Here is a 26,680-nt window from a genome sequence, read left to right on the forward strand (position 1 = left end):
ATGTAGGGCGCACGCTCATGCGCCAATTCCAAAAACAGATATCTGCGTGACCATGAGATTAAGTGAAATGACTTTTTGTTGGGCGCGCTTGTCACATTTAAACTATTGCAATAATGGATCTCCTTTTAGAAAAATATCTTCGACGATTATATGAAGAAACATTACAATATATTCTCGTCTTACTACTGGTAGTTTGTTATTCTGTAAAAGGAGTTATTGGTTTGAAGAACGACTGCGTAAGATGGGGAATTCGCTTGTTTTGAGTTTTTTTGCTTGTTAAGTTTTATTCATTATATGGTCAATGTACGTGCCAAAGTAAAAGGGACAAGAAAAAATTTAGTATTTATAAAATAAGTAATTTAAACGCATATCATAGCCTGGAACATATAGTTAGGCCAGTAAATGACCGTTTTGGAGTGTAATTTTTATTGTCACGACGGATTTGCTTGAAAATTTAGATTTATGTACCTCTTACCTTCTACTTCACTTTTGGACTTAAGCTCAGGGTTGCTTTTACTTGGACATGGGGTAAAAGTATCTCCGTCTTCTAATTCTGAGGAACTTTTGATCTTTAGAGTTTTTTCACTAAGTCAATAGTTTTTGAATTATTTGAGTGAAAATGTTCATTAAAAAAACTACGTTTTTAGACGTTTTTTCACAAATAACTCAAAAATTAAATATTTTATCGAAAACAATATAGCAGAGTTATAACTAATGAAAAGTATGTTCTTATTTGTCAAATTCCAAAAGGAATATTTAAAAGTGAAAAAACCAAAAACCGAAGTATTTTTCGGGAAAATCCATCAAAACTTTTTTAATGTGTTTAAATAAAGCTTTCCTTTTGTTTCTTTTTAGATTCTAGCATCAAAACTAAAAGAGTTACGCTCAAAATAAAGTTGGTCCTTTTTTTGGTAAAATAATCGTGAAAATTACCCTATAATTACCACTAGCAATTAAGTTTATTTATGTACTGTATATAGGATCTGTGTCTTTGAAAAGTTTAAAGTTTAAATTTTTTTGAAAACATTTTGTCGTAGAGTAAAATTTTTTTGGAATTGTTAAAAAATTGCATTTTTTTATAATACACGTGTACACATAATATATATCTACAAAATATAAAATAATGTTTGAAAATGGGTGATTCAAGTGAATTTGAAGATATTAATAACACCACCAGATCCAAAGAAACATATTCGTACTTAGAAAATGTTATTTTGATAATATTGAAAATATTCTTGAAAAACATCAGAATTCCACTAAGAATGTTAAATCTCCAGACAAGAAAACAAAAAACAGGCATTTGAACACCGCCATCAAGATAATTAATCAGCTTAGTAACGAGTTGAAAAATGCTGGAGTTGACTAAAAAATCGTTGTTGATGTTTTAAACACAGCAAAGAATAACGATGCTGAAAGTCTCAATTCAACCGAAAATTCAATTAGCCAGGCACAAATAAATGACATAAGTTTTCCTAATCATACACATAATCAATCAGACACAATGTCACAACCAGTTCAAGTTTTTGATATAAGTTTACCAAATATAGGTGATTATACACTGGACAATAATTTGAAGACAGCCTTAATGTATGTTCCGCCAGAAAGAAGGAAAAGGGGAAGACCACCAAATTCCTGAAGAAGGGAAATTACAAAAACAGTGCAATCTAGAGGCTTAGAAGAGGGAGATTGGAGAGATAGGAAAAGATGGAGGCTGAAATGCGGGAAGCGGCAATCGCCGTAGGACCCCCGTTATATGATGATGAAATAATTTGAATAATTTGACAGAAAGTGACTTAAATGACTTTGTAATTATAACCGAATTCCAAATTTGAAGTCATACCACAAAATCACGAAGTCCAGGAAACGCAGCAATCAGAAGTTGCTGAATTTAATGCAAATACGCCAGAAGATCTGAACTGTCACAAAGAACATCCGACACATGATAAGTTGAAAATATCATCTAAGGAATCTGAAACAGAAACAAACATTAACCAAGATAAGATGGAGGATGATAAAGAAAATCGAATGGAAGACGAACTCTTAGAAAACCATAACTAACAAATAAAGAGTGTAGGAACCCAAACCCCACCGAAAATGATATTTTGTAAGAAAATAATACACAAAATATGCAAAGCAAATTAAATGACAGTCCAAAAAAAATCAAAAACAAAATAAATATCCTGTCAAATATTGTTGTCAAATCAACAAATCTATCACCCGTTTTAGGTAAGTATTTAACTTTACCTAGTACATCTAAGACCATAAAAAAGAAGATGTCCATTAAAAGAATAGGAGCCATTTCCTCCGATGAGTGGAAACAGTTTGAGAAGCAGAAGGAAGAAATTAAGGAGCAGAAAAAGAACGATATATTGATTAAAAAAATTAAAAGACTGGAAGCTAAGGAAAAGAAGGAGAAATAAAGACAAAAGAAAAAAGAAGAATTACAAAAAAGAAATGCTGAAAAGCTATTGAAGTCCAAAAACATTAAAAAGAAGAAGAATAGTACAACATGCACAGTGAGCAGAATAAGGTGTGACTCGTGTGAAGAGGAACTGACTAGTAACACAGAAATAAACGAATTAAATAATATTGGTTGTGACAATTGTCTTGCGTGCTATCATCTAAAATTTACTGAATTTGCTGGTAACGTTTATGATAATGTATATAATAAAGAGTTTCTATGTCCAACATGCATGAATAAGTAAGTGGCTGACTACAGGGTAGACATGGCTGACTTGCGGACAAATGAGGCTGACTTCAGGTGATAAGTGTCATATTTTGTTAAGTGTTGTTTTTTTATATAATTGTAACATAATAATAACATTTAGTTAATCTCTTCCGAATTAATAAACAAAGTTTTTGATAAAAATATTTGTTTTTATTTAACGCTTTTATTTTTATATATACAATAGAAACAAATTAAGATTCTCACTAAAAGGCTGACTTCTGGGTGTTTTGCCCTAATTTCGATACGTTTCGGTAATAATTATGAATATCACGTTTTTCTGTTAAATAACAATAACAATTAATTAAAAAAATTAGGCTCTAGGCCTAAAATTTTTGCTCTAGGCCTTAGTCCGCCCCTGGTGTCATGGAAAAATCGTGAGTTCCCTGGTCTAATATTGTAATAATATATTTCAATATTAAATCGTCGGTTTTTTCCGTAACAGAAAAAAATTGTATATTTCACACGGAAAAAGATTAGATTTTAGCTCTGGTTTTTTGTCCGACAACAAAACCTCTAACAAAAATCTAATATTTTTTTTCCTTGCATAACAAATACCTATTCATACCTCCCTAAAATTAACGCAGTAAATGATTAATTGATTTATACATCAAACTATACTGTCACTACTTCAAGTGCATTCGTGTAAAATTTTTGAAAGTCGGTCATCAATCTCACGTTACACTCCCTCTGCGAGCAATTGCAGCAATAGCAGTAGTTAGCAGGGCCAATAACGACGCACGTTCCTTGAAAATAATTGGAAATAATTATCACAGCTAGAAGCTCGTTTATGTGATCCACGAGTCGCACACCAAACTCAACAACGAACGTACTCTCCATCGCTTCTGTTTGACAAGGTTTTGATTTATGATTTCTTGTGTGTTCTCGACTCTCGAGAATTTAAGACTGCGCGTTCAATTTTCGTTGGATATTTAATTAGAAATTATCTCGGGCGATCATTGCAGCTGATTGAGTTTTTGTTAATTGGGTAAATTGATTAAGAACGAAGGTGGCGGGCATAATACTACGGAGCACTTGCATTTTTAAAATAAAAACTTAAAATTTTAATTCTCTTTAAACTTTTGTTATTATAATAACGTAAACACAAACGAAACAAACTGTTTTAAGCAATTTCAAATAAAAATTTAACTTTTGAACAACGAACTGTCGCCAGTAGATTTTTTTTATTATCCCGGTTTTTTTATAGCGTTCTCCGCCTTCCGGTTCCCAGTTTCTAGCTACGTCGGTCATTCCATTCGCCAGAGTGAAGGTTTCTTTCCGACATTGCCTTCTGAATGCCGCCCAGCCAGGATTGTCTTGGCCTTCCTCTCTTCCTTCTTTCCCTTGGCGTCCATTTTAAAATTTGGTTTGGCAGCCTGTCGTCGTCCATTCTATTCACATGACCATACCAGATCAGTTGTCTCCTTTGAATTTCGTCAATGATGGTTGACTTGACTCCCATTATATTTCTGATATGGTCATTTTGTATTGTATCAAGCCTTGATTTTCTAGCTGATCTTCTCCAGAAGTCCATTTTTAATGCAAGTAGGCGTCACCCAAGGGATTTAGTAAGTTGCCATGTTTCGCATCCATAGAGCACTATACTTTTAAAGATGGAGTTAAAGAGGAGATGCTTTCTTTGATTTGATAGTTCTTTTGACCATAGCATCGGGTTTAGGCATCCTATCACCCTTTTTCCTTTCACTATTCTTTGCTCTATCTCTTTTTCGGTGCGCCCACTCTTGTTGATTGTTGTTCCCAAATATATATATTCCTCACAGGTCTTGATTGTTTCATGTTCGTTGACCATTAGATTCTACTTCATTCCCGATGCATAAGTATTGCGTTTTGTTTCTATTTACAGAGAGGCCCCATTCTTCATATGTTTTAAACAACCGTCTCTTCATGAATTCTAAATCTTCCTTGTCTGCTGCCACTACTACTTGGTCGTCCGCAAAATGTAGAGTGTATAATGTTGTATCGTCGTCAAGTTGGATCCCCATTCCTGAACATGATCTTCTCCAGTGTTTTAGTGCTTCATTTAAATAGATCTTAAATAGTATTGGAGAGACGCGGCATCCTTGTCGTAAGCCTTTTGTTACTGGAAATTCTTCTGATAAGGTGTTGTTTAGTTTGATTTTTGATGTTGCTTTATTCTATAATTGTTTGACTGCGGCGATGATCGTGCTATTTAATGAAGATCGTTCAAGAGACTGCCACATCTTTCTCACAGGAATCGTGTCATATGCTTTTGTGAGATCCACAAATAAAAGATGTATTTTCTGGTTTCTTGCAACTTTCTTTTCATTCAGTTGTGTTAGGGTAAATATGTGGTCTACGCAAGATCTTCCAGCTCTAAATCCTGCTTCCTGTTCAATTTCATGAGGTTCGTATTCTTTCTCAATCATGTTTTTTAAGATTTTACCAAACAGCCTGCTAAAGTTACTGGTGACAGAGATACATCTGTAGTTTCCGCAAATATCTTTTGGACCTTTTTTGTGAATTCTAGCTGTGTATTCCAAGTGATTTTTCCCGCTGATCTGTGGACTGTTCTGGTTTCTTCGCCTAGAGCTTCTTGGGCTGCGTGGTGAATACCGTCAGTTATATGTTCGTATAATTGGTTGGTTTCAGCAGTTAGGTATTCCTCGAGTAGTTTTTCATTTAATCTATTTTGGTATAAGATTTTAGTGCTATATTCTTGTAGGCTTCTGACATTATATCTCTTCAGATTTATATCAGTTCCTTTTGGAGTGTTAATACTTTCAACGTGTCGGTTAAATGGAATCAGAGCCTTAGCCGCAACCAAATAATGGTCAGATCCACATTCCTTACCCCTGTAAGCCCTAGTGTCCTGGATGTTTAATTTAGTGTATTGTTTTGTAATGACATAGTCGATAATAGATTTTATGTTTCTAGTGTCTTGGTGCCAAGTGTATTTATGTATATCTCTATGTTTGAAATAACCGTTCCATATTCTTAGCTGGTGTTGTTGACATAATTCAATTAGTCGTCTACCATTATCATTTTTAGCCTCTTCACCATATCTTCCGATTACAGGATCTTTCTCCCTTTTTCCTACTCTTGAGGTAAAATCCCCTAGAAGTATTATTTCTCTCTGGTTTCCCACTTTTATAAGGGTTTCGTTTAGTAGGTCTAAAATTGATCTTTTTCTGCTAGATTTACGTCATCGTTTACACCATATATTCCTATAATTGTTAATTTATGTCCTTTTATCGTAATATTTACTGAGGCTAGTCTCTCATTTATTGTTTCCCAACTAGTAAGACCTTTCTGATATTTTTTATGTATCAATATTGATACACCTTTTGAGGCCCTGTTATTTTTTGGAACTCCACTGTGTATATGTAAATAGTCTGACTGTTGATCAATCCCGTTTCCTTTCTTTTTGGTTTCTGTGAGCACTGCTACATCAACCTTCATTTCTTCAAGGTTTTTCATTACATCTTCTGTTTTATTTCTTAATCCTTAGACCCACATTGCCCAAATCATTTTCCTTATCCGTAGCGAGTTTCGTCTTCATTTGAGTCCGTCCGTTTTCCGAGGCATATTACTAGGATTATTAGCATTTATAGGATTTCTACGTATGGGGGTGCTGGCCCCATGACTTAACCCCCTCCAGGAGGACCGGGTAATTTTTCATCAAGGCTTTCTTCCTCTAGACTAGTTGTCTTTCAGGACTGTAGAGACTAGTCTTCCCTTAACTCGGTTCTTCCGCTTTCGGGACCATTGGATTTCATTCGTGCACTCCGAGTCAATCTCGTTTGCTCCGTCAGTAGATAACAATTTAAAAATTAAGGAAAAAAACGTAAGTTAATGTTGTATCAAAATGACGCTCAGTTATATAATAAAAACTTAAATCATGTCTCCGGACCAACTGATTTTTTAATAATGAATGTTTCCTCCACAAGCTCGAATTATTGTCTGAATTCTCCTTGGCATGCCTAAAATGAAATGAGAAATGTCCTGTTGAGGAATAAGTTCCCATTACTCTAAAAGGACTTCTTGTTTAACTGATTGTTCTTGTTGTAACTGATTTAAGGTTAAAGGGGCAGGAACATTCGTATTCTTCACCCAAGCATGTCCCAAACATGTTCGATTGGGTTTGCGTCTGGACTCAATTCTGGCCAATTCATTACACGAATGTTTACTTCATTTAACAACTGTTGAGCGATTCTCGCACTGTAAGGCCAGACATTATCATGAATCAGAACAAAGTCATTTCCAACAAAACCAGCATAAAGCACAACAAAATTTTGGAGAATATCATCAATGTACCTGGCAGCTGTTATGAAGCCTCTCGGAACGATGTACAATTCTGTATGTGCCTCTATAGAAATTCCAGCCTACACCATATTTAAGCCCTCTTGATAGCCTAAGTTTTTCTCTATGCTTTCTATTTTTTCCCATAGGAGCTTATTATTTTCGTCTAGGATTTGATTTATACTTCTTAACTCACAAATTAGTTGATTTAGCAGATGAATGATAGTATTTTCCATGCCATCTCCACTATTTAAGGTTATGTTAGAATCACAACAAATCACAAGCGTTTCATCTAAAATTTGAAGTTTTCCGGCCCAATCTCGTGCCGTGCATGATTTATGGAACGCTTTTCCACACTTTACACATATTATTGTGCTTATTTTCTTAGTTTTGCAATAAGTAAACTTGGTTTTTTTCGCTCTCGCTGTCGCGATCATCCTTACCAGATGTGTAATAAAGGAGGATTGAAGCTAAGGGATGCTTAGCACTGTCACCACTGTAATATCCCCTGTGTTTAAAGGAAATTTAGCTGTCCGAGCGAATTTGAGGCATACTGGTCCACTAGTTCGAATAGATAGTGATTTCGCCCTCGCAGATTTACAAGAGGGTAGGAAAAAACAGAATAAAGGCTGAAGGATACTCCGATGCAGGCCCTGTAAAGGGTCAGAGGTTATTGGCTTGCCTTAGACGCCGAGAAGATGCAAAGATACAAAGCAAAAATGTGTTCTCTTCTTGTCTTGTCTAACGGTAAAAAACAAGCCAATTCCAATTTACTATGTATTTAACTAAGCGTAAATTTAAAATTCGTATTTTCGACTCTCTACTTTCCGTCGGACACGATATCACGATAATTGAACTGAACACACCGTAACGCTGCCCAAGTAACACCCTAGGTAGCCCTACCGAGCTGACTGACTGGGCGCCGAAGTACCACTGGCGCCGGTCGCCGGGCACTAACTGCCTGGCTCGGTCGCCAGAACCTTACTGCCTCGCACTGACTGATCCTTTTGTTTTTATGTACTGCCAACGCGTACCCTGAGTTTGTCGTCACAGTCCGAAGTGGAGCTTTGTTTCTACATTTTCGCTGATTATGCTATCTACTCCATGTGTTAAAATGGATCACGTCATGTCAAACCTTCTACTCAGCTCAATTCTTATCGCTGTTTAACAATTCGTATTTTGTATTATTTTCCAACGAAGGTCTAAAGTGTCGTAATTTTTAAACATTCCGAGCTTGTGTCAAAACTAGGTCAAATTGTTATTCTTTGTTTAATTTGAAATGTATACGTTAAACTGTGTCGAATTTATTCTTTATTTAATTTGGAGTATGCAAAGGTTATTTAATTAATTTTAATTATTCTTTTCTAGGCTAACTGATTAACGATTGCGTTTGGGGGGTGGGGTTGTTTCCCTTGGGTATGTGGCTGATACATTACAGATGCCATCTTCTTATTGGTGATCTTTTTATTGGTGCTGTTGAATATTGAATATTCAACAGAATGGAAACCGTAAACTCTTTAATATTAAACTATTATAGTTAGAGAAAAAATCGTCTGGCTAATTGGTCTTTACCAAAGCCATCTAATAAATTTAAAAAAACTCTTTAATAAAGATAGTAAGTCACGTCACTGGTAGATGGTAATTACTTATCTATCACTATCAATTTGTCCTATTTGCTTTAAGTTTTTGTTTGAAAGATAAAAACTAAAGCTATAAACCTCTCATTGCAGTTATTGCAATTTACAAACAAATTGTTTTTTCAAAAAAGGAAGATGATCTTCATATACCTTGTACTAATTATGCATATCTTGATATAACTTTATAAATTAATTGTTAATATTTACTTGTAAAACAACAGTTTTTTGGGAGCAATTGCTAATGACATCCTTCGAGGTTGACTGATTTTTAACTATCTAAAGATTGTTTAACTGATCATCTAACTGTTTAAAGTTTAAAGTTTCGTACGTACTTGCATCCAATGTAATCGCCGCCTTAAAATTGTTTCTATTTGTACACTCGCGATCATAAAATCCTGGTCACCTTGAAAATTTCAAGTTTCTGGAATATTTTTGCATCTGGTCCAGTAATAACCTTTTTTTTAGGGTAACGTATTTTTTATTTGTCATCAATGTTTGTTTTGAAAGAAAAAAAAAACCGGTTTTTTATTGTTTTTATTGAAAAAGCAGAAAACAAACCAAATTGTTGTTAAAACAGGCATACGAAAAAAATGGAAAATACAGAATGTGGTAAAATGTCAGTGAAATTTCAATGACTAATATCGTGTATTGCCTCCACTTGCTCTAATGACCTCTTGCAGACGACGGGGCATACTCTCAATTTTTCTCTGGATTACATGTTGTGGTATGTTATTCCACTCTCTCACTAACAGATCCTTAAGCTCCTGTCCGTTGTTAGGAGGAGATGTTACGGGTTAAATACGTTTTTTCAAATCGTCCCAGATATGTTCGATAGGATTTAGGTTCAAAGACCTAGCTGGTCAGGGTAACCTCGTAATTCCAACCTCGTCCAAGTATTGCATACTGATCGTGGCAATGTGCGTTCGAGCGTTGTTTTGCATAAAAACCGTGTGTTTTCTCCAAGCCTTGTCATGGTATGCATAACTTGTTCTTCCAGAATCTCCGTAATGTCCCTTCGTGCAGTTAAGGACCCGTTTTCGATGAAGGGTAATTATGTGCGGAAGTCGGAAGATACACCTCCCCCAGCCATGACCGAGCCTCCACCAAATGGCATTCTTGGAGCAATGCAAGCTTGTGAAAATCATTCACCGGTTCTCCTCCAAACTCTTACACGTCCATCGGATCCAGTTACGCCGAAACGGGATTCATCTGAGAATAACTCTTTGCTCCAATCGTTAATTCCCCAATGCGCGTATTGTCAAGCAAAAGCTTGTCGTGCAACTCGATGCGCCAGGCGAAGTGGCGGTCCTGTAGCCGTTATCCGAGATGATAGTACAAGAGAACGAAGTCTTCTCCTGACTGTTGCAGCGCTAACATTGCAATTTCGTACTTCCTGTAGACGATTTCGATGCATAATCGCAGTTGAGGTCCGGTTTCGTAAAGCCTGAAACACAAGAAAACGGTCATCTCGTACCGTGGTCATTCTTCTTCGGTCAGAGCCAGGTCGTCTGGATAGCAAACCCTTCTCCTGAAAGCGTTGAAGGACTCGTTGAACCGAAGAAAGGCTTACGCCAACAGTTCTTGAGACTTGCCGTTGGGAGTGACCGTCTTTCACAAGCGCAACAATTTGTGTCGTTTCAACGACAGTCAAGGGTATTTTTGGCAAAAAAATAAACAATAATAAACACTAATAATGGCACTAATAAACACTAATGGTGGCTATAATAAACGTTTGTTCGTTGCGTTTGAACAGAAAGTCGAAGCACAAATGAGGCATTTAAAACAAGCGGCAGTTACAGGTACCGTTCATTTTGGGAAGTGTGCGCTTTCCCGCAAAATCGGCACTATTGAAATTCTTTGTGCAAAGGAAACCGCTAAGTCGACAACAATTCCCAGAAACATGCATTAGTTTGTATTTGTGTTATTATTATTTACGATAAAGCTCGTTAAAAATGAAATATCGGTGATTTTCAAGGTGACCCGGATTTTATGATCACGAGTGTATATACTATTCCTTAAAATACTGATTATTACTACTAGTATTACTACTACGACTACTATATAACAAATAATTACCGATAAATGATCATTCGATACGTACATAGAAAACCAATTCTAGCAATTTTTGTTCGACCACCAAAATAAAAAAACTTCTAGTCCCCATTCAACCATTAAATAGTATTTGAATTGCCACGAAAGAGCGTACATAGTCAGTAGATCCTCCATGAATTTCCATTATTTTCCTTGTAGTCCAGCGTACCGGTATTTGTTCAGGCTAATTGAAACGAAAATGAGAGAGTTCTAGAAGAGAAATTGGGAGAATTATTTCCTCGGTGCGCTTCTTTAACCCCGTACAAAGCTAATATTTGTGTTAGAGAACGACAAAATACTGCTCGAAGGGTTTTAAGACCAACGCTTTTTGTTCAAGAATTTCCTCCGATGATAAAGGACTCGGGACAATGGAAATAAAGAGTTCGGTTGATGAATGCATAAGTAGGGAGAGAATTTAGATGGGATAAAAAGATTTTAATAGTATGGACACATTTCACTTTACACAAAAAACTTAAGTGGAAGCGTTCGAGTTTGTTAAAGGTTTCGCTCAAAAAACGAAATAATCGTAGTGTTATGGGTTAAATAAATAATTTGTGAGAACAATGATTCTACTATAAAACGCTTTTGGATACTGTGGTTAATAAACTGCTTTACAAAAAACTCCCACGCTTTAACTTTTGAAATTTTATTGCTAATTTCTTGAAAAGTATATTAGACCAATCAAGTTGGTAAAAAATAAGAATGTATTCGTCATAACTGTATAGACAGGTTTGACAGTTGAAATGTGTATTATCAAGTGGGGGAAAGTCGGGTAAAATGGTCCCACTGGGTCAAATGGCCCCCTAACATATTACTCATAATTTTCATTAAATCGCCGTTTAGGTTTCTTTGTTAGATGAGAAGGTACAAATATGGGCTATGCTATTAATATGGGCTATCGCAATTAATATGAAATACACACCACCATCTATAGCTTGACTAGACACTCTTTAGTCTAAAATAATATCTAATAAAGCTTACAGTGACCTAGGTCCAGTAACCGTTGAAACAATCACATGTAAGTGTTGACGCTGTTCAAGAAATTTTAAAGTTTTGTTTATATTTCAATTTTTTTTTCGGTGAAAACTAAGAATAAATTTAATATTTTATCACACATTGTAAGCAAAAGGCTGATATTTTCATAATTTTTTCGACTTTTTCTTTTAATTTGTGTTGCATTTTAGTTATTAATATTTGAATAAATGTTTGGTTATGTTGCAATATGGGCTAGCGTGGCGCTACAAATATGAGCTAGCCCATATTTGTATCAGTTTAGTCTACAGGGTCTTTTTCTTTTCAGAATGCATAGAAAAAGTATTGTAAGTCCAAAACAACGAAAGTCCTGTGATCCAGATAGCATGAAATCTGCTATTCAAGCTGTGAGAGATAAAACGATGGGTACATTAAAAGCAGCTAACACTTATAATGTCCCAATATCGACAGTACAACGGTTAGCAAAAATGACTGAACTGAGTTCAGATGAAGCAGTACTTAAGAAACTGAGAAGAGAAACTATTCTTGGCCCAGATTTAGAAAAATGTTTGGTGGACTATATTCTTCAAATGGAAGCGAAATTCTATGGTTTAACGCGGACTGATATCAAACGAATGGCATTTAATCTGGCTGAATCAAATGGATTAAATCATCCCTTTATGCAGTTAAAAAAAGCTGGTAGAGGTTGGCTAGATTTGTTCTTGGCGCGTCATAAAAATACATTGGCTTTAAGGAGACCGCCTGGAACGTCTTTTGGATGGGCAGCTAGCTTTAACAAAGAGAATGTTCAAATATTTTTTGATCATCTGGAAAAAGCATATGATAAATACAATTTTTCCAGTAATCAGGTTTACAACGTAGATGCAACAGGCCTAACCATTGTACAAAATAAAATTGCAGCAATAGTGGGACGCAAAGGAAAGAGACAAATCGCATCGCTGACTTTGGCTGAGAGAGGATCATTGATCACTTTAATTGCATGTATGAGTGCTGGAGGGAATTTTATCCCACCCATGTTAATCTTCCCAAGAAAGAATATGAATGTGCAACTCATGAAAGGTACTCCTTCTGGATCGATATCAGCCGTTCATCCTAGTGGTTGGGTGCAGTCTAATTTATTTACACAGTTGTTTAAACTCTTCATAGATACCGTTAAACCCTCTAAAGAGTTTCCTGTACTTCTTATATTGGATGGACACTACATCCATGCTCGCAATTTAGATGTGATCAATCTGGCAAGGTAGAATACCATAGTTATAATTTCATTACCTCCACAATCAACACACAAACTGCAACCGCTAAACAAAACTTTCAGGGAAACGCTCAAGGCATACTATAGCGAAAAAATCAGACAATGGTTACGTCATAATAACCGCGCCCTCTCTCAGTACGATATTGAAGAACTTTTTGGCAAAGCATACCTTAAAAGCCAAACTGGAGAAATTGTTGTAAATGGATTTCACGCCACTGGAATTTATCCATTGAATAAGACTGTGTTCTCAGATGCAGATTTTATTGCAGCAGAAATTGAGAGTAACAACCGCAAGCTATCCTACCAAAAACACCAGAAGCCAGCAACATTAGTGAACCAGGTCCTTCTGGTTTGCAGAAGTTTGTAAGCACGCAAGCTATTGAACCTGCTATCCTACCAAAAACACCAGAAGCAAGCAATATCAGTGAACCCGGTCCTTCTGGTTTGCAGAAGTTTGTAAGTCCATTTGAAATATCACCAGTGTCGTCGATCAGGAAAAAATCTACAAATCGTGGTAGAAAATCATCGAAATCAACGGTGATAACTTCTTCACCTTACAAGGAAGCATTAGACCAGTAAAACAGCAAAAAGAAATTAAATGTACAAGCGGTAAAACGACACATTACGGCTGAGTCCACAAGGCAGGTGACTAATAAAAAAATTAAAAACAAGTCAGAGAGGCGGCATAAAAAGGAAATCGAAAGTTCTTCTGGCAACGATACTGAGCAGGAATTTAAACCAGCTGATGAAGATATGGATTTGGAAGAGATTCCTGGTGTAATGGATCAGGAAAATACGGATGTAAATTGTATTTTCTGTGACGGAAAATTTTGTGAAGATTATCGAGGTGAAAAATAAATTCAGTGCCTTATGTGCAACTTGTGGGCACATATAGATTGTTCTGGTGCAGAAAAAGACGAATATATGTGTCAATATTGTACATAAAAAATTATAAAATAAAAATAAAAATATTTTTACTAGTAGCCCATATTTACATCACCTTTCCGTTTCTTACTTAAATGACACCGTGAGTGTTTTTATGACATTACAGAAAAACATATCTTACTAGGCAGAAAAACGGACTAGCACAAAAAAGCAAAACAATTCTACATGCCAATTATGTAATTTGAACTTTTCGATTAAAAAATAGTCAAGATATCAGCAATAAACAAAATGGTAGCCCATATTTGTACCTTCTCCTCTAAATTCACTACTACTAGCGCTCCCTATGTACGAAGTTGTGCGAAGCATATTAGGCTAGTTTTAATATAACCTATAAAAACACATGTATAGTTGATAATTTCGTGTTCGCAAAAGTTGTGTCTTTAATTACAGTAATTAGAATTTTTTGAATTTTTCCCTGTTTATTTCATATCTGGTCCAATTTCTCTAATTATCATAAGTCACTGATGTAAATTAGTTTTTATATTTGATCAGATTTTGAGGTAAAATGGCCCCTCCATGTTGAGGATAAATGAACCCGGGGACCATTTTACCCCAAATAAGGGTTAGAACTTATGTTCGAAAGACGACATGACAGCAATGGGATTCAAAATCAATGAGACATGCCTTGAAAAATATTTCTAATGGCATGCCGTTTACAATAACTGCTAGGCTTTATAATCTGCCCTTGAGTTCTTTAAAAAGAAGGTCTTTCTTTATACACTTTCTGTATATACTTTAATACTTTCTTTTAGGCAACAGGTTATTCAAAAAGCCTTGGTGGATTCACTACAACATTGCCCAAAGAATTGGAGACTTATTTAGAAGAGTATAAAATAAAGTATAATATCGCAACCGCATATCATGTCAAAGATTTTGTGGACAGACGAGGCTACGTTTAATAGTGCGGGTGGTGTTAATCCGCATAATATTTGGGCTGAAGAGAATCCGCACTGGATACATGAGTTGCAAGTTCAAGGTAGATGGAGTCTTAATGTTTGGTGTGGTATAGTTGATGGAAAGATCGTAGATCCATATTTCTTTGATAGAACTTTAAATGGCGAAACATATTTGGATTTTCTGGAAAATCAGTTGCCTGTTTTATTAGAAGATATTTCCTTACAAACAAGAAGAAATATGATATTACAACAGTACGGGTGTCCTGCGCACTTTTCCAGACGAGTTCGAGATTATTTGTATGCAAGTTATCCAAATAAATGGATTGGAAGGGGAAGTATATTTTCATTACCAGCTAGATCTACAGACTTAACATGTCTGGACTTTTATCTGTGGGGAAGATTGAAGGACTTAGTGTACCAAACTCGACCAAACACGCGAGATGACATGAAACAACGCATTATAAACGCAATAAATAGTATATCAACAGCTGAGATTGAAGCAGCTGTTATGTCTACACACGAAAGATTACATTTTTGTGTGGACAACGATGAAAAACAATTTGAACATTTGTATGATCTATGACATATTTAATTTTAAGTTATAATAAAGGGCAAGTCAATACTATACTTACTTATGTTTATGCGTTTTTATTCATATCTCGAGTTCGACTAAAGTTATCAACATGCGGTTTGCGCCATTTTGTTACGAATTTAGTCCTATTCTTCTCATGGCGCCGTCTCCTTTCGAAGGTTGGCGATCCAAATGGCAATTGTAGTTTTGGAAACTGCTACGCGAAAGATTTCTGCGGATGAGCGGTCGAACCATCTCCTCAGGTCTTTCAGCCACGAGTTCTGGCGTCTCCCTACTGATCTTTTGCTCTGTACTTTTCCTTCCAGTATAACTTGACGTAATTCATATTTTTCGCTAGTTAATTCAGTTCCATTATAATTTACAATAAATAGGTGTTTCCATTAAACATTTTGAAGAAAAACAAATTTTAATTTTTTCTATTCGAAAGAACCCTCTACCCATGACAATTAAAACTAAATGCAATTATTTTATAGTTGGTGTAAATTAAATCATCCACACTCTTTCTAATGACACTAATTTTGTTAAAATCGGTTGATCCAAACCAAAGTTATAGGGGTATTTATCCACAAATACTTTCCCACTCTCCGCCCTTTATTTGAAAAAATAAAAAAAAGTACTTGAACAACTTTGTGCGGAATTTAGGCCTCTTTCTAGTTACTTATTTAACACTTGGTATAATTGGGCATATTTCACAAAAAACTGGTTTTCAAATTTTTCTTCACAGGTTACGCCCCCTAGCGGTTAACCCAGAAACTTGAAAGTTATTTCCAGCGATTTCTCTTGGCCAATTTTACTAAGGAATTTTTTCTCCTAAATTTATAACATGAATGGTTTCTGATATATAGCCGAGAGATCGGCTTATTGGACCACCCGGTACATCGTTGATAAGAAAAGTTTATTAAGTTGTATAATATATTTCTGAATAATTATTATTAAAGAGGCAGATATAATTAGATTACTACAAATATTTAGATAAAGAAATTGGCTAATGCACAGAAGCAAAAAACAAACAAAAGTGGCGAAAACGAAAGAATAATATTTATTATAGAAAATGTGACAATTTTTTTTAAGTCTTAACACCAGTAACAGCAAACTCGTAGAACCAGTGGGCATATAATATTACAAAATAAACAAATAAAAACCATATCACTTAATTTCATAATAGAAATTTTTTGTAGCCATTTATCAATTACCAAGCCAGTCATTGCATCAGTTTTAACCAGGTTAGCGACAACTTACTCAAGTATTTACTTAAATCTACAAATATTTGCAAAATTCGTTCTTAAACTAAGTGCAGTAATGCTCACGGGTATGTGACGTAGGCCGCTAAAACTGGTTTAACAATTGAATGTCACCATCGTTGGAATTTCGGCTTTTGTTTTGGGGAAAGTGGAGCAGTTAGGAGTATGGGAAGGGTTAGGACTGTTGTGATGTCTCTTTTTGGTTTTCTTATTTTTAATTTGCCTGGAGTGCATTTATCGGTACAAAAGTGCAAATATGCAACATAACACTTAATTTATTAATTTATGTATTCTCCATCTATGACTCAATATCTAATCCACGGTATATTATAACTCTACTTGGCGGAGTTTGTTATTTCATTATTTGTTTTATTTACATTTTTCCGTTTTATCGTTCTAATGAAATACTACAAAATAACTCAGATATATTTAACAATATTGAACGACACTGCAAAAACATGGTTTATTTCTTAAAAACGATTACCTATCATTGTGAGATAATCCAGACCGTCAAAAGTGCCCTACTTGGCAGTCCATTTAATAAGGATTCTCATCGGATTTGCTGATATTACTAATACTCTAAAAAGGGTAGGAAAACAAGCTAGAATCCTGGGAGCACTAAGCGGCAAATCCGGAGGCACAAACAAAGAAACCCTCCTTCACACCTATATAACTTTTATAAGACTCCATCATTGAATACCGCTCTCCACTGTACTCGCTGCTTACGCTAAGATATAGGAACAGGAATCTGGCGATGCACAGATGAATTCTTCGTAGACTCTACGGGAAGCACAAGCATTCATACTCTTTAGGGTGAAAAACGAAAACTCACTTCTCTTCAATTTTGCTGATGTCTGTCGGCACCTTCCTGAAACGTTCGATATCCTCGAATTCATTAACTCAAAAGAAAAGGGTGGTTGATTTTCTGTGGTTTTCAATGAAATTAGTCTAAAGACCAACAGTTCTGAAAAGGTCTGTGTGTTTTATGATATATTCTGAATTCAAGTCATAGTTTAAATTAATTATCTTACCGTGCCAGAAGAAAAGGCCCTCCAAATAACTTTCCGGATTTTACTCAAAACGAAAAAGCTCTGCTCACTTGCCACATCAGTGCTTACTAGGGTTTCACACTGGACAGCAGGAAGAGGGATAGGCTTTTGTCCCATCACGCGTCCCTTTCCGCAGATATTTTCGCTGTCACGTCGCGCGTCCCCTCCCGCTCTCCCGCAAAGCTAAATTAAACTATACTTTCTAAATAAGTCAATATATTTTTCTAATAATGGTATAAAGACAAATTTATTCCCGCTCAGACCAATTCCGCGCATCCTAAGAGTATAAAAGCAGCTACACAGGGTAAGACCGGTCGTCACTCGACACTGAGGAGCAGGCAGATTGAGACCTCAGTGCCGTTTTATGGTTCTTGCATTTCTACAGAACACAAGATACTGGTACGTCACGAGTGGGGGGGTAAGCAGATTGAGACCCCGAACTCGAACAGAACCATATCCCTCTTGATATTGGCTCCAAAATGAGTGCCCAAACGTCGAGTTTTAAATTCTTCCCGAGAACTACCTCGTAATTTTCATATATATATATATATATATATATATATATATATATATATATATATACATATATATATATATATATATATATATATATATATATATAAAATATACAAGTATTCTTTACTTCAGTTAAAAAATATTATTTTATCTTTTATCCATGGCTAGACACAAAGGCTGTAGAATCTTCGCTGAGCAGGCTTCTATGTTTCTTCATGGTCAAGCCGACTCTGGAGAAGAACCTTTCTGCTGGACGGACGTAGCTGGAATTGATAGGATATCTCTGGCCAAAGGAGCCACGCTAGGAAACCTATTCTGGTTATCTTTCCACCAAGATAAGATCTCCACGTTTCTGTTTTCTCGTTTTTCTGCTAGATATCTATCCAGCTCGTTGTCAAGGCGCACCCTTTTTTATACAGTGAGAACATTTTGAGATCGTAATAGCCACTAGAGACCCCAGAAGAAGATCCAACTGTCTTGTTGCTTCCAGGTTAAGGCTCTTTTTTTCATATTTTTTTGTCTCTGAGTTTTATCTCTGTTTTTTGTTTCAATTTGTGGCGAGGATCGATTACTAGAGAAATAAAGTACACTATATTTGCTTTATTGTAGTATTTGATCATCATATTTATTGTTGCTATACAAGCGATTTTCAAATTGAATTCCTCGTCAATGTTTTGATCAATATTAACTAATATTTTTTTTATCGAGGTAGTCGAGTAACAAATTTATGTATATGACCACACTGGGAAGCGTGACGTACTTTTATCCTCCTAGTAAGTCTGTAACTTTTTTGTAGATTTCTAAGAAACCTTTTATTGGTGTTAGTAAATTCCATTCTGCTTCTTAGATTCTGAATGGTATTAATTTTGAATTACTGACACGGAAGAAAGTAAGGGAAAGAAAGTTCTTCTTATTTATCACGTTTACGGTTAGATTCAAAACTATTATTTTCTGGTAATGTTGCTATAATATCGGGTGACGGTTTATTAGGAGGACCCAAACCAAAACAATTTTTTGCATACCAGTCGTGCATCGCAATAAATCAAAAATAACTGTCAAAAACATTTTAAAATTTTCTGTTATCATAAACGTATTAATTATGTTTTATCAATATGAATTATTAACTCAGAAAATCTTTAAATTTCTATAAATATTTTTATTTTATTTATTCAAATTATTCCGATAAGTGCAGTTTTTGCCAGATATCCCGCTGGACAAAGCGCCAGTCCCGTCTCGTGATCAGTAAAAATCGCTGTCCTGTCCCGCGGGACAAAACCCGAGACAAAGTGCGAGACGAGATGTCCCGCCTACATCCCTATTCGTTACAAATCATTTTTGGATGAAATAGAATACAAATCCAGTATTCCATTCCTTAAAGAGGCCTTAAAATGACTGAAATAAAGATTTCCTTTTTTTTTCAATTATCTCACTTCTACATCCCAATTCTAGAGTAAATTAGCCCAAAAGCGCTCTCTTTTTGTCCTGTGACGTTGAGATAAACGATTTTAACAATATTTACCTCATATTCCAACTTATATTTATTATTATAATTAATTGGAAATTGGGGCGTTAATACAGTTTCTCCTATTTTATCTTTAGAGATTTTATTGTTTCTTAAAAATATCGTACTGGTATTATAGTTTTTAAAATTAAACGAGTTTCTACATATAAGTGTATCGTAAAATATAATAAAGAGAATAGAATATTTATAAAAATCTACAATTTTAATAATCTGCTTCCGTTTCCCCCACCGAAATGCGGCCATAGCTTACCGCACTTCATCTTACCTTGTCCTTATTCGGACACTTACGTAGGTGTTAAACATAACAATATGTCTTTATGTAAACCAGATAAGTAAAATAATTATATATGTAAATAACTGATGAATAACGAAACACCTTCCAAGTATTTCAACGAACAAACCATCTGGGTGTAAGGTTCATAGTCCAGACAACAGCTCCAAACCTATTTAAATACATTTTGATTTTCTCCGTATTTTTTTACCCGTTTTCTTCCTATTACCCTAGAAACTGACAGCGGAAAACTACCATAAGTCTGGAGAAGTAAAGCAACACGAGGACCAATCTTATCAAGTTTCATGAAAAAAAATGTAACAGATACAATCGTTGATATTACACTTCTAGACATAGTGACGAGGGTAAAAGAAAAACCATATATAGAATGACCAAAGAAGAAATATTTAGACCAGATTCAACTTTGATGGAAAAAAGTCAATGGTTTGTTTATACATTAAGGTCTAATTTTATGCGGTGGATAAGTTCCGCAGAAAAGCGCATACCAAAAAATTGCATAAAAAAAGACATTACTTGAGTTGAAAAAGAGGAGTACGTCCTATCCCTTTGCGGCTCATTGGTTTCGCCACAAAACCACCAATTTCATCACACCAATGTGCTCAAGTGATCCACTGGATCCACTACGTGGCCAAACTAGCAGTGCCTTCTATATTTCAATAGATGAACTTAGAAGTCAAAATGTTTTAGTTTCATGTATAGTTTTTTAGTATATAAGTCATGCAAAACCAAAAATACTCCAATAATGCGATAAAAACTATTTAGATAATTTTAACCATTTTTACCTCTCCTGTAAAAAGCACATTTTTGACTTATTTGCTTTTGTCCACCGACTAATGATATGATTTGGCCCTTTATGCTTTTTTTGTATTCTTGTGTTCCTATTTAAAGCTAATTAATAAATAGTTCCTTTTAATTTTCTCGATTCTTTTATTTTATAACTTCGAGGTTGATATTTATACCATCCATACTGCACCCACAGAAACTTGCGAATGCACTCCTAATCTCATGAACCTTCGTGTTCTCCATATCGCGCATTGTTTATAGTCCACATTTGAACGATTTAGCCTTACAGAAGAGATTTCAGTTATCGCTTGTGCTCGAATATATTGTTCCAATAATCTGTTTCCACTTACTACTTCGAGAAATATTATCGACCAGGTGGTCTTCGAGATATACCTTATTGGGTAGTGGAATTTATCCTAGTCACTTTCGTCGGAATTTTCAATAGTAATTGTGTCTTTGCAGTGTCGGGTAAATACACCAGTACGGATGAAGACTTGATATTTGATATAAATTATATAAATAAACCGATAAACTATTTATTTCTGAAGAAATAAGAACATTAATATAGATGTCGTTCATCATGTAGCACCAATATGCATGAGATTAAAAGTATGCTAGAGGAATTTCATCAAGCATTTAAGTGTATCGAACTAAAAATGAATCTCACTTAAATATAAATCATGATTTAAAAAAATATACAAATAGGTCTTGATCATCCAATGCTGGAAAACGTATTTGATTATTTGTATCTTCGACACATCTTCTATCATACTATATTCTTGTGGAAAGAACAAAGATGATCCTAAAAACAAGAAAAAAAATGGATTCGCCCAGAAAATAACGAACTGTTTAAAGATACACTAACCAGTCATAGACAAGACTCGCAAGACGAAATAGAAGATGTGGATTAAGTAAATAATGGCTCTAAATAACGAAGGCTCTATAACGGAAAGGAAGTGCTGCCCAACCGTTCTGACCATAAAGAAAAACTAAGACAAAATACCAAAGAGCTAATAGGTAAAAGAAGACAGCTGGCGGAAAATACGGCTCTAACTACACAAGAATGAAGAAATTAAATAAAGACATCCACCGGTGAATCCAAAAAGACGTAAGGGAAAACAATACAAGAGAAATAACCAAAATAATTTAAGAAAACAAAAGTTTAAAAAAATCTGTACACTGATTTTCAAAACCAAATTCAGATTTCTGCTTTAATCTGTGCCTTCTAAGAATTGCAAGGCAAAACAGACGTTGATAAAGATGTTATTAGAGACATGGGGAATCTAAAATTACATTTCACAACGTATCTCCTCAACTAAGCAAAAATCCTTAGCGAATTGGTTTCTTGTACTCATAAGAGTATATCGGAATAAAAGGAAAGACAGTTAAGATTTGATTCCACGTATAATGCGTCTGTGTATCCGCTTATACGTATTTCACCCTAAAAGGGAAACGTGAAAATAATCTTTTCTGTCATAATAGAAGTAACTATAAAATAGCTGAATTTGGTTTCGAGAAGCAGTTTACGGATTTATTTATCAGATGTCGGCTATTGCGTCCAGATCGAAGAGACAGATGGAAAGAGCTGAGGGAGACCTATGTCGAGCGGTAAACGCATACAGGTTGATGATGACGATGATCTTTGACACAGAAGAAAACTCTAAAGTTTTGAAGCGGAGTGAAAAATGCGACAATATAGGCGGCGTTTTGTAAATTGGACTTTATTCTCAAGTGTATTTGAGTTTTGTACCTTTAGGTTTGAATCTAGTATCTTATAAGTCTTTACACACTGCACATACTTGGAACAATGGTTATACGTAAATCCGACAATAAGTTTTAAACAACACAATGATCTATGGGAATTGCGTTGCTGATAATATGTTGATAAGACAGAGCAAGGTACAAAAAAATTCGAAAAACACCAGAGTATGGACGTTTTGAAAAAGTGGCTAAACTGCAGTCGCAAATAGTCGGTTACATGGTACCACATCTCTCGGATAGGTGAATTAGATTGTGTCGTGGACACACAAAGTATCTCGGAAAAAATTGGGATTCAGATCGCCTGAAATAAAACGTGAAAATAATTGAAAGGGACCTATATTCAGAAGTAGATGAGCAAAATCCGAAAAGACAGAGAAATCGTTGTTATTAAGTTTTCATACGTTCATATCGTCGATATGAGTTTACAAATATCTTTCCATTTTAAATGTTTTATTTGTAACTGATGAATTAAAGTTACTGTTTTACTACGTCATATTTAAATACTATATATTTTTCGGTTAACAAGTTTCACAAATTAACTTTTCTCAATAAGTTGATAATTTTTTTTGATTAATCTTGAATGATACTTGAAATTGTCCACGATTACAGCCTTTTTGGGACTGTAAAAAATGGTCTTTAAAGATCTTTAGAGTAATTTGTTCATAGTAGTCTATGGTTGATGTGGACTTTACTCTGATAAAGCATTTTCAAAAAACGCTTTATTGCATCAAGTATTTATTAAAATGAGCCGGCGATCCATTCTCGATTTAAAATTGGCTTGCTTGGAATTATACAGACTCTGAGGGGTACACGAACAGAAGCTATGGACACTCTACTGGTCTCCCTCCTCATCACATAGTTACCAAAGGGAGGCGAGGATTAAATAATATCAACTGAGAGAAAACCTGAGATGGGTAAGGGTTAGACCAGGATATAGTAACATAAAAAATTAAATTATAGATACCGTATGGATGAAAACTTGTAACCATACGGTATTATATATTCGTATCTTATTTTCTTTCGAGATATTTTTACCCCTAGCGTTATTTAGCAGTGCTAAATAATACAAGTTATACATAATTACCGCGCCGGTTTCCATGAAGGAGTGATTCTGAACTAAGTAATGACTTTTCAGTCCTTCTCGGAAAGCACACTCGAGCGGGATTTGCATTTCGTCACTCCTTATATTTTCTTTATATACTCCTTATATTCGTCTCTCGGTATATTTCCTGTAATTCTTCTGAGTTTTCCCATTTCTGCTATTTCTAGCAATCCCTTTGGCTGTGTCGGGTCTTGTTTCTGATGAGTACGTCATTATTAATCTTTTACTGACCTTATAGATTCTTGATTTTATTTCACAGTTAACGTGCCGGTTACGCCATATAGTGTTATTAAGGCATCCTACCAGTCTATTTGCTTTTTGTACTTGATCTTTCACTTCTATTTCCAGGTCTCCATAGCTGGATGATGTACTGTTGGGTGGACCTAGTAGCTTAACAGCATTGTTGCCGACCACAACCATAATCTTTAACAAGGCTAGCGTCCTACTGATCGAATACTTTGCCTCGAAACAGGACTAGCATAAATTTGGCACACGAATTAATCGACCCTAATATTCTTTAACTATGAACACAAGATCCAAAAGGAAACTTCTGTAACAAAAGCAAAACTCAAAAAGAGAGAATTAGTGACAAGACAGTGTAAGACTAAGGTAGTAGTAGGAAAAAGGCGTAACAAGAGAAAAGTTTTATTTCTGATAACACATAACGTTTTAGACATGATCGATGTAGAAACAAGAAAAGGAATGGTGAAAAAACCTTCTAGTATTGCAGAATACAATAGTATCAAATCGCTTATGGATCAAATGTCGTCTTATCCTCAGTAGTTCATCGCAAAATTAAGTGTTAAAAGAAAGTGTGTGTAGGACTTTTAGTGAACACTGCATATCAATCCATAAGAGGGAAAAATAAATAAAACATCATTTCGAGAGCAAATCGTAAATACAATTTTTGAACAAGCCCACAACCGCCTACAGCAGACAAATGAGAAAAGAGAACTTGAAAGAAACCATAAACTTGCTGAAGGAAACACGAACGCTACAAAACACTTGGCAAAAGAAATGGAAGGGCGTATGCTATGAAGTATTCCAAGACAGTAAAAAGATCTTGCAATGCATGTAGTGAAAAGTTTTTATGCAACTAGTTTTTTTGCTATACACATAATTATCAAATAGAAAAGTAACCATTTTGTTTAATGGTGGCGTACACATACACATAGGTACATAGTATTCAGACAATGACTTTTGTTACAAACCGTTTTACCATAATTTGACACGATCTTTTGAACAAGTTTGTTGCAAAATTACACATTTTTATATACCATGCGCTGGAATAAGTGTTACCCCCTCCCCTATTAACTGATTTATTTTTAGCACTTAAGTAAAACGCTCGGAGAGGTCGATTTTTAAAATTATTATGGTATATTATAGAATCAATGTTTCGAACTTTACACAATCCCTCTTCAGGTGACAGTTATACCTTTGATTTTTTTTAATGGGAAAGTACATCATGTGACATCTTATTTAATAAAAGCTTTTGAAATACTGATTTCAAAAATGTATAATACTTTGGTTAGAAAATTTACAAAATCTAAATTATGCGGGAAAGAGTTTCAATGTACCTAGGTACATACCTCTAGATCTGGTAAAAAAACTTACCTAATAATCTTCTTTCGTTCCATAGCAACTAGCTATGGAACAATACAATCATTAGTTTTGTTGCTATTTTAAAAGAAATTTGTTTGTTGTGAATTTTACGAGGTACAACCTCGTAATTTACAAGAAAAATGCAAAATGATGCCGGAATTACCGTGATTCGGTAAGAAAATTTAATGAAAGCTATCTTGACCGTCCAATAGACAGGCACTATTTTAAGTCAGTTGTAAGAAATTTTTTTAAGACTGGTAGTGTTCAAATAGTTCAAAATAAGAAACGGACAGGAAGAAAACGTCTTTACAAATATAAACAGAGTTCTGTGTTAAGTGAGTTTGTCGTTAATCCATCTGCTTTTACTAAAACTATCGAAGAAAATCAGAAAACAATTTTAAAGATTCTGAAGAGAAATACATTTTATCCTTACATAATAAAAACGGTTCAAGAATTAACAGAGGATGACCCAGATAGACGGATGGAATATTGCGAAACCATGACAAATAATATTGCACAGAATCCTAAGTATCTTCAACACATTATTTGTTTTAGTGACGAAGACATTTTTTTTGAATGGTCACGTTTATCGTTAAAATGTTACTGGTCCGATGAAAATCCCAGATTATTTCGAGAAGGTCACACGTAATTTCCACAAAAACTAATTGTTTGGGCAGGCATATCAGGTAATTATATAGTAGGCCCGATATTTATTGACGGTAATGTAAATGGTGAAACTTACCTAACCATGTTGGAAACCGAGATAAGGCTGGCAATCAATGATATAATAATTACAAATAATTCGCAGGAGTTCCCTCAAAACGTCATATTTCAGCAAGACGGAGCTACGCACCACTATGCCGCCAGTGTACCAAATAATCTATTAGATATTGTTTTTCCGGCAAGATAGATTGGACGACGGGGACATACAGAGTGGCCACCAAGATCTCCTGACTTAAGTCCATTAGATTTTTTTCTATGGGGTTACTTAAAATCGAAAGTGTATCAGACACAAACAAATACGCCAAAGAATTATCTCAGAATGTAGTACTATTGATCAAAGGATGTTGCAAAAACTTCCAGAAGAGAAGAAACAAGAAATATATTGTATTACTCCCAATAAGTAAATGGGAAACATTTTAAACACCTTTGACTCAATTTGTGTATTTAGTACTAGTTGTCACTTGGAGTTCGTTACGTATCTTGGATTATTAATTTACTTGTAATAATTTAGACTGTAATAAATATTTTTTCTCGCATAATTTAAATTTTGTAATTATTCGAAACAAAATATACATTTTTGAAATCAGTATTTCAAAAGCTTTTAAATAAGGTGTCAGATAAAGTACTTTCTCATTAAAAAAAATCTGTCACCTGAGTGACTGTCACCTAAGGAGAGT

The 26,680-nt window shown here is 34.9% G+C and overlaps 1 protein-coding gene across 1 annotated transcript in view; it reads right to left on the reverse strand.

Annotated features, from left to right (window-relative positions):
* Window positions 1-26,680, reverse strand: part of twz (BTB/POZ domain-containing protein twz) — a 98,546-nt gene that overhangs the window by 70,663 nt on the left and 1,203 nt on the right. The gene's annotated exons all lie outside the window — the stretch shown is intronic.

The sequence above is a fragment of the Diabrotica undecimpunctata genome, chromosome 9 (assembly GCF_040954645.1).
Source record: "Diabrotica undecimpunctata isolate CICGRU chromosome 9, icDiaUnde3, whole genome shotgun sequence".
Classification (NCBI taxonomy): Eukaryota; Metazoa; Arthropoda; class Insecta; order Coleoptera; family Chrysomelidae; genus Diabrotica; species Diabrotica undecimpunctata.